Here is an 11,275-nt window from a genome sequence, read left to right on the forward strand (position 1 = left end):
CAGTTTTGCCAATTAATAACACAATTCGATCAAATAACTGAAGAATACAGTGTTGCCAATCAATATCACAATTTAAGCCATGACACAATTTTTTTCACACATGCCGTGTTGTACACCACGATAAGACATACTCACCCCAATAATCGAAATCAATGAGGGAGGAAGCTAGCTGAATAATGAGTACTCATCCACACTCACCTCAGACTGGCAAGTCAAAGAGGGAGGAACATAATTACCTTGCTTAAACATACATCAATGACACATTTACCTTACTATATATCCACTTCCCTTACCAATTCTGTTTTGGTACATTACCAAAACCACATACCACTTCACTTTAAAGTCACTTTGGGCAGATTACAAACATCCTTAACACACCAAATAAAACTCCAATTCATAAAGTCCAAATACAATTACATATACACATAAACATTACTCATTATTTCATACACTTTACACAACTAGTTTATATACATATCCATCAATCCTCAATGTCATAATTCTGCCATATCTTCATGAACATATACATTTATCAAAGAAGCTTCAAGGCTGCCGAAAAAACTTCACCATGCCAAAGTGTCCATAATTCATCAATTTCCATTCCAAGTGCATAATCACCATTTACATGTAGAATTAACTACTAGGACATCAATTCACCCTATTCAACATGAATTCCCATCAAACATATGTAAAATAATTCATCAAATATACAACTCCATGGCTGTCCAAAAATGGATATATCAAGAACTCTCAAACTTGAAAATTTTCTTCACAATTCAAACACCCATAACAAGTATACAAACTTTAACAAAGCAAAGTTCAAAAATACAAACTCACCTTTAGTTGCAACTTGCTAAACCTTCACCAAACTTCTTGATTTTGGTATCAAGCTCTTTGTTGTGATGTAGGCCAATTTTTAATGAAGCTACCTAAGTGATTGGAGGTGAAATGGAGGAGTGGATCAAGCTTGAAGAAAACGCCATGGAGGATTTTCTTCCTTCTCAAATGGGCATGACTGAATTCAAGTGAGGAAGATGAAATGCAGATGGGATAATGGGTGTACACCTGCCCCATTATGCTTTTAGTTTATTCCTTTAGTGGCCCACTCACATTATTTAATCATATTATAAGTTTAATGTGTTATTTACACCATTTTCACTCCACTTTTGGCTATTTACTTTAGGTACCACTAAATAAATTTTTTATTTTATTTTCTAAGTGTAATATTATTTATTTTTAATGGAAATTTAGGTCAAAAGACAATTCGGGATGTCAAATGACCATAATGCCCCTGTTCGGGTTGCATTCCCGATTTTTCGGTAACACCAGGTTTTGTCTGTTTTTCGATTTCTCACTTCTCTTTGTACTAATTATTTATTTTTTCTTTGTTATTTCTAATGATATTTATACTTCAATTGATGTCTCTTTAAGTCCAAAAAATATTTTGCAGGGTTCCCCGCAGTATTAGTCAACGTTCACGCCGTGACTTCAGTGTCACCATCGCTAGGGTTTCCGCCGCTTAACTTGGTTACATTTCTTTGCTATTATTTTCCTTTGTTTTTCTTGTATTTTATTTTCTTGTATTTCATTATTTTATGTCTCCTCACTCATAACGAAGTGTAGTTCTAGCATCCTAGCTGTCCGGACAAAGACTGGTCACTATGTTGGTAACGCACTCACCGAACTTAGGGGTGTTACAAAGAGATAGAGGAGGGATTTTGTGAAAAGGTGAGATAGGGGAAGTGACTCTTTTAGGATGGCTGATGGGGAAGATAGTGAAAAAGGTAATTGGGAGAAAGAGACAAGAGGGAGCTGAGGGGAAGGGGAGAGGGTAGCGAGGTCGACGTAACTCGGTGGCCAAATGAGAAAGAAAATTGCCAAGGGTTTTAGGTTTAGAGTTCTTAAACGACGTAACTTCAGAAATTTTAACAAATAAAGATGAAATTAATAATTATAACTTAAATTAAGTAAAAAAAAAAACTTAAATTATGTTATAAAACCATATTTATGATGAATGTCCACTTGAATTTTTGATGAATCCAGTTATCTTCTCTATAAGTCTGTTTAGTAGACCATTTAATATTATGTCTTTTGGGGTTTATTATGTATCCTATACATAGGGTTTTGATCATCATTTTTGGACTCATTTTCTATCCATATAATAAAATTCTTTTTTCTCTCTATAAATGCATGTATTTAACTTTATTATTATTTTTTTTATAATATGTTATCAACACGAGATTATACCATTCTAAGCACCTATTTTAAAATAGACTTAAGGTACTTTCTTCTTTCTTCACCTTTGCAAACCTTGCAAAACTTGAATTTATGGCCCTTGATATTTCAAGCAAGAATTATCTGTCATGAATTTTAGATGCTGAAATTCAGCTAGATGCAATGGGTCTTGGAGACACCATCAAGGATAAAAATCAAGCATCAAAACAAGGCAGTTTAGATATTTTATGGTCTTAATAGATGCATCTTTAAGATGGACACATGGTCTCTATTATCAACTTGCAACCTGGTGTTTGCAAAATTACTTACATAGATAATTCAATTAAGAGTACAATTTCTGGATTATCTAATTAAATCTATTCGCTTGATAATGCCGTGGAGTTCTCATCACGTGCTCTTAATGAATATTATTTATCAGTTGAAATAGTTGTTGAACATCCTGTAGCCTATGTTCATCACAAAATGGCCTAATAGAGTCATTTATTAAACATTACCAGTTGATAGCAAGACCACTACTAATGAGAACAAATTACCCATTTCTGTTTGAGGTCATGCTATTCTTCATGTAGCAGCACTTATTCATTTTAGGCCAACAAATTATCATAAATTCTTCTCTTTACAATTGGCTTTTAGTCATGAACAAAATATTTCTCATCTAAGAATTTTTGGATGTGCTATATATATGCCAATAGCACCACCACAATGCACCAAGATGGGTTCTTAGAGAAGGTTAGGCATATATGTTGGGTATGAATTACCCTCCATTATTTGCTACCTTGAACCACTGACAGGAGATTTATTTATGGCTCATTTTGCTAACTATCAATTTGATGAAAAATTCTTTCCAGAATTAGGGGGAGAGGGGAAGGAAATCAAAAGAGAAATTGAATGGAAGGCTCCATCATTACATCATCTTAACCCTCGTGTAGCCATATGTGAACAAGAAGTTTAAGAGATTATTCATTTGCAAATAATAGCAAATCAAATGCCAGACGCATTTATCAATACAAAAAGAATAACCAAATCACATATATTAGTTGTGAAAATTCTAGTTCAGATTAATGTCCTCATATGACCATTTATTAGTGCTATTGCTAATGAGTCTAAAGTACACCTGAAGCGTGGTAGACCATTGGATTCTAAAGATAAAAATCCTAGGAGGAAGAAAATAACAAATAGCATTATTGAAGAATCATATGAAAAGGATCAAGATATTATCAATCATGAAATTCCTGCAAAAATAATTCCTGAAGAAATTCATATACCCAAACCTCAAGAAAATGAGGAGAAATCAATAAGTTTTGTCAATGCAGGGAGAAATTTAAAATAAATAGCAACAGTAATTGATGATGTTTTTGCTTATACCATTGCACTTGATATTATAAAAGATGGTGAGGATCTTTAATCTTAATCTATTGAATAATGTCAACAAAGACATGATTGACCAAAATGGAAACATACATTTCAATCAGAATTGAATTCACTTACAAAACCTGAAGTTTTTGGACCTGTAGTCCAAACATCAAAGGGTGTGAAATTGGTCAGATGTAAATGGATTTTTGTGTGAAAATGGAATAAGTGTAATGAAATTATAAGATATAAAGCACACCATATGGCACAAGGTTTTTCACAAAGACCTAATATTGATTATGAAGAAACATATTCTCTTGTTATGAATGCAATTACAATTTGATATCTCATCAATTTGGTGGTACAGGAAAGTCTTGAAATGCATTTGATGGATGTGGTTATAACCTATCGATATGGCTCACTTGATAGTAATATCTATACGAAAAATCCAAAGAATTTAAATTGCCTAAAGTATATAAATCAAATTCCTAGGAAATATATTCAATTAAATTACAAAAATCTTTGTATGGTTTGAAGTAATTTAGGTGCATGTGTTTCAATCGCCTCAGTACATATCTAGTAAAAGAAGGCTATATAAATGACCTAATTTGTCCATGTGTATTTATAAAGAAATCAATATCTAAATTTATTATTGTTGTTGTATATGTTGATGATATAAATCTCATTGGAACCCAGCAGAGCTCCAAAAAGCAATGGATGATGTAGTCATATCATATAGGCATTTAGGAATTATATTAATTGTATTTTATTAGTATCTAGTTACTTTTATGTTTATTTTTAAGTGTTTTTAGTTTTCTTTTAAGTTCTATTTTAATTTGGTCTAATCCCATGATTTTTTTTTTTATCAAGTGCATTTCGATGATTCAGGAAGGCATGGATGGAATTGGAAAAGAGTTGGAGCATTAAAATGCAGTTTTGGGGCCATTTTAAATTACACAACCCGTGTAACTAAAGACATAAAATTAAACAGCCTGTGTAACCTTCTAAGCTGCAGAAAAGCTGAAAATTTGAGATCCAAAAAGTTACACAGGGTAGACCCGTGTAAACTAAAACAATTACACAGGTCGTGTAGTGCTCGGAGATAGAATTTCATACTCTACCTCCCATGATTCCTGGTCATTCCTGTAGGTTTTCTAAGCCTATTTGGACTCTAAAATAAATATTTTTCACCAGATATAAATATAATAATTCAGGGTTTCAATTGGGAATAACCTTATACATTTAAGAGAGCATATTACCTTTAAGAAAGGTAAAAGGAGAAACAGATTTGCAAGGCTTTCAGAGGAGTTTTAAGAGAAGTTTCAAAAGTCCAAAGCTGCAATTCTCCATCTAGGTTCTTTCATTCTATTTTCTTCTCTCATCTTTTCTCTTTTATTTTACAAACTTGATTGTAAAACTCACTATGTGTTAGTAGTTTCTCTTCTTCTAGGGTTAGAGATGTAGCACTTTTAATTAAGTTATGGATTGGTCTTATTTGAATTAATAAATTAGGTTTTTTATTTTTTGATTCAATTTCTTGCATTCTTAATACATGCTTTGTGTTGAACTCCACTTAGTATTGAGTTTAGATATTAATTGAATGACCGAAAGGTAAAGATTGATATTGGAATAATAGGATTTCGAACATAGGGTTCTTGATATATAGATAGGCTAGAATGCTAAGTGGATCTAACAATTAATCAAACAACTTAATGAGTTTTAATTGATTTAATCGCCACGAAAGTAAGGTTTGAGTTAATTAAAACACAACTTGAGTGCCTTGAGAGAGGACTTAATATAACTTAAAATTAATTTCCTTCAAATTAATAATCTCCCATATATTGAATGAATTGGATTGAATTGAAAATTGATTGAAGTATGAAGCCCTAGCTTTGGAATGCTTTTATTAATTGATATTCAAATTTAGTTAATTGTTTTAGATTTTATTTCATTAAATTAGATTTAATTGCTACTTCTCTAAATTTGTTCGCCTAGATAACTATAATTGCTATTTAGTTTAGTGCTCAATAAGATCTTCGTAGAAACGATACTCTACTCATCACTTTGTTACTTGTTAAAGATCTGTGCACTTGCGGGATTTCGCACAATAGTAGAATATTTGAAGAAAGAATTTGAGATGAAAGATCTTGAAAAGAAAAAATTTTATCTTGGTATACAAATTGAACATTTACCAGAAGAAATTTTTATGTTCATTAATCTACCTATACAGAAAAGATTTTGAAACGATTTTACAATGATAAAGCACACCTATAGAGTACCCCAATGGTTGTTTAATTACTTGATATGAATAAAGACCCTTTTTAGCCTCAAGAAGATGATAAAGAACTCCTTAGTCCTAAAGTACCACATCTTAGCACAATTGGTGTACTTATGCATCATGCCACTACTACGAGGTTGGATATAGCATTTTCTGTTAATATGCTAGCAAAATATAGTTCCACTCATACTCAAAGACATTAGAATGGAATCAAGCATATATTGTGATATTTAAAAGGAACAATTGATATGGGTTTATTTTATTCCAATAAATCTAGACCATATCTGATTGGTTATGTATATGCAAGATATTTATTTCACTCACACAAAGCATGATCTCAAATAGGCAATTTATTTACCTGTGGTAGTACAGTTGTATCATGGCAACCTACAAAAAAATTTATAACTACTACTTCTTCAAATCATGTAGAAATAATAGTAATTCATGAAGCAAGTCAAGAATGCATTTGGCAGAGATCCATGACTCATTTTATTTGAGAAAAGTGTGGCTTGTCTTACAATAACATACCCGCAATATTATATGAAAATAATGCAACATGCATAGCACAGTTAAAGAGAGGATTCATCAAGGGAGATAGAACGAAATATATTTCATCAGAGCTCTTTTTCACACATGATCTTTAGAAAAATGTTGATATTGATGTGCAATAAATTCGTTCAAGTGAAAATCTGGTAAATTTGTTCACCAAGTCTCTACTGACTGCAACATTTGAAAAAAAGGTGTTCAAGATTGAAATGCGGTGGCTTAAGGTTTTAAAAGCAAATCTTCACAAGGGTGAATTTAATTTTTAGGCACAAAAAATATTGTTATTGTGAGGATAATGTATGTTGTGCCTTAAAAATCTTTTCTACAGTTTAATGTGTATATAATAATAATAATAATAATAATAATAATAATAATAATAATAATAGAAGAATAATTCAAAATTTCAAATAGATTTTTTTTTTTTTTAAGTAGAATTGCTTTCATATGGAGAGTAGAAGAATTGGTACGATTCCGGAACTAATGCTAAATAGATTCCTTGTTCTTAAATTTTTTCGCAAGTCTATTTGCACTCTACTCTATAGTCTGTTGAAGTTGCTAGAGAATTAGTTGTATCTCTTCAATAAGTAGAGTGAATTCTATGTAATTGGAGGCATGAAATGAATAAAAATTGTTCTCCTTAACTGATAAACTTAGTTATGTCACTTTCCAAAAAGGGTTTAGGATGTCACTCTAGCTATAGTCTTTTCTTAAGCATTTCAAATTAAGAACAGGTATATTTAGTCTTAATACAACATGCTAAGAAATGAAGAGTCGAAATTCTATTTAGGAGTATTTGATCATTTTTTTTATTATATTATTTTTTTTTTTTTTTTGGTTATAAACAAATTAGGATATCGTTAGGTATAGTTATTAAGTTATTATGATAGGATTCTAATAGAAAATTTTTTTTATTTACTTATTAAGTTAGTATAGGATATTCTAATAGGAAAACAATTTCTTATCATTTAAAATATTGGTAATGTGTTTTTTTTTTTAATTTTTTTTTTGAAATATTTTAATTAAATAATTTTATGGTATTATAAAAATGAATGACTAAATTTACTTATCTATTAAAAATTAATATATTATGAATGTATTATACTTTATAAAAAATTAATAGAAAACTATATATATAAAATAAAATTACAAGTATGTATCAATAAATTAAAAAAATTAAACAAATAATTAACTACAAAATTAAATTTTAATATTTTTTTAAATAATTAGCCTATTTAATTTCAATTTTGTGACAATTTTAATATTTTCTGATAATGATTTTTTTTAAATTTTTTATTATACAATTGAGTTGATTTTTACCTTTTTCCAAAAATTTTCAAATTTAATGAACTAATATATATTTTTACTCATTGATAGTTGTTATGCCTCTCAAAAAGAAAATAACAATTCCACGTAACACAATATGGAGTTATATTCTAATTTTGTTTAGGATTAATGTATTAAATATATAAAACAATTAAGAAATATAAGCCTTATTTAATTAAGAGTAGAATACAATTATGATAATTTAATATTATAATAACAAAGAATTAAATTTAATTAATTATTAATAATTAATTTATTATGATAATATTATATTATATTATATTATATATAAAAAATAAATAAATAATTACATATAAAAAAACTAAATCATGAATATATACAAAGAGGGTAAAAAGACACGTTTGATAAAAACTAGTTTATTTTAAAAGTTTGAAAAGTTGAATTCTAAATTATTTTTTGAATTAAATAAAAAAATTACTTTATTAAAGAGATATCATTGATATATAATATTATTAAAAAAATATTTACTTTGTAAAAGCTTATCATTAATAAAATTAATAATTAAAAATTAAATTAAGAAAAGAGGTGTCTTTTATATTTATGTTATATCTCATGTTTAAATGATTTAACCTTCATTTATTTTTAAGAAAATATTTTTTTAAAAATATTTTTACATATTTTACTGTTTAGAGTATTAAGAAAAATAAATTAATAAAAAATATTTTCTTAATCGAAAGGAAAATTAAGTTATTTTTAAAGAAAATTACTTCTTTTTTTTAATTACAGAAATTCATTTTCTAGATTTTGACAATCCAATTTAAATGTCAAAATACTTATAAATACATAACATAAATATTTACTATTAATTTAACATTATAACTAAAAAATAGAAAATATTTTCATAAAAAACATTTTCTTAAAAAATAATTTTTATAGAAAATATTTTTCATATAAAAATTATTTTTTGCTAAATAAATGGAGCTGTGGTTTAATATGACACGAGCATGAGACAAAGAGAGAAATAATATTTTGAGAGAAAGGGATTGACGGGCTACATAATTGGAGGTAATTATTTTTCTTTTTCAATATGAAGGTAAATAATCCTAATAGGTAGGTGAAAATTTTGAATTTAAGACCTCATTTTTATACTTTAAAGGTGAAGGACTAATCATAATTGAATGAAACAAATAGTATAATATACAGGAGAGAAATATTTAAAAATTGATATATTTATCCATAAATATATATATATATATATATATATATATATATATATATATATATATATATATATATATATAAGTGAGAAGTAGGGGAACATTTGGATTTCAAGAATATCTTTCATTATTTATATTATTTACAAAAATACTAATAAAAGCAAATTTATAATGACATATATATAAATTCGTTGCTAATAATATAATGACAAAAAAATGCCACGAATCCATATTACTTTGTTGCTAATAAATTTTAGCCATAATGTATACAAAGTTAATACTTTAACATACATAGTTAATAGTTAATACTTTAACAACTAGAGGCTTATCAATATTATTTTGTCGCCAATAACATTTAGTAATGGTATGTCCATCGCTAAATCACTAAATAATTTTAATTTTTAATATTATTATAATTAATATATATATATATTAAAATTTAATATTGTTTTAATAATAATTTTATTCATACCCAAAATCTTATTATAATTCCTAATATAGTAATTCAATAATCTTAATTCTATAATTATTATTAATTCATTAAATTATTTAATTTATTACAATAAAATGAATAAAAAAAATCTTAAACACCAATTTCACTTCTATTAATTTACTTTTTTAATTTTTAATTTTACAAAGTTATAATATTAAATTTTATTTTTATTTTATATATATATATATGTGTGTGTGGGAAGGAGAAAGAATAATAGGAAAAATATCCTTCACATAAAATTATTATTAAAAACTAACTATTTAACTAACATTATTGTAAATTTATTATTAAAAAATTAAATATTTAATTAAATAAAAATTTTCAGTTACACCAATAGATTTGAAATTCTAATTTTATTTAATAATAACTATTTTATTTGTTAAAAATTTGTAGTCAATTTTTTTAAAAAAATTATTCCCCAATAAACTTTAACTAAATATTAAAGTCGAGAATTTAAATTTTTAATTCAAATCAAGTATAACAACCACTTTATTAATTATAAATTTGTATTTTTTCTAAAAAAATTATTGATATTGGTAAAAATATAGATTACTAAATTTAGAGTTTACTTTTATATATAATCAAATTTTCAATTATTTTATTTTCATTAAGTATAAAAATAAAATATTTTTATATTTTCAAATTATTTTCAGGTGTATTAAATTAAAAAAATAGTTTGTATTGAAAGCATTAATAAAACTAACACTAATTTTACAATCTTGATAAAATTAACCAAAATTAAAAATTTTAGTAAAATTGAAAAGTGCTTATAGTTTTTTATTAATTAGCCCTATTTTCAAATAAATTTTATTTTTTTGTCAATAAAATATAGTAATTTATAAATTTTTGAAAAATTTAAAAATGCTTTTCATAAAAATAATTTAGATCTTATTTAGACAATTAATCATTTAAAATAAAAAATAAATTTTGACTTTGTATTAAAATATAATAAAATATTATAAATATCAAATTTAAATAATCATCCATTTCAAATTTTTTATCTATTTAACTAAGTTTTATATTATTAACTGATTAATTAAATATATAAGTATTTAAAGTTATATAAAAGAATTAATTTAATATATAACTATGATAATGTATTTTTAGATTATATAAATTAAGTTTACATCAATATATTTGTGATATATATTTTTTTGTTATAAATATTTCAATTTGTTAAATTTTTAAAAACATTAAATTTTTATCAAAATAAATAAATTACATTGAATAATAATAATAATAATAATAATAATAATAATAATAATAAAATACCGCCAATCATTTATCAAACTTTACACTTATAGTCTTGTATTTTTTTTAATAATTAATTAAAAATATAAAAATATGAATAGGAGAATTTATGAATTGATCAAATTATTTTTATAATTTTTTAAATTTACAATAAATAATAAATAATATATTAAATTCTTAATCTTATTATAAATCCTAGTTCACAAATTCTTATAAATATTCTAACTCACAAACAATTTTATTAATAATAATAATTTTAAGTAATTTAAAGACTTAATGTAAAAAAAAATAATTATTTTTCAAATTTTTATAATTATAACCATTTTTTTACAATTTTAGCTTGATTTTAAAATTTTTTTAACCAATGAGCAAAATCGATTTAAATAAGTTGATGTAATGTAATTTTTACTGTTGTCTTCTTTTTCAATCAATTGATATATAGTTGTTTTGATCATTGATTTATTTCAATTTTTATCACTCATTGATAATAATAAATATTTAAAATCAAGCTAAAATTTTTAAAAATTAAAGAATTGACTATGATGGCAAAGTGTTGAAAATTTTAAAATTTTTATTATCATTACTAATTTAAATTAAAAAAATTATGAATAATAAAAAAAT

This window comes from Hevea brasiliensis, chromosome 1 (assembly GCF_030052815.1).
Source record: "Hevea brasiliensis isolate MT/VB/25A 57/8 chromosome 1, ASM3005281v1, whole genome shotgun sequence".
NCBI lineage: Eukaryota > Viridiplantae > Streptophyta > Magnoliopsida > Malpighiales > Euphorbiaceae > Hevea > Hevea brasiliensis.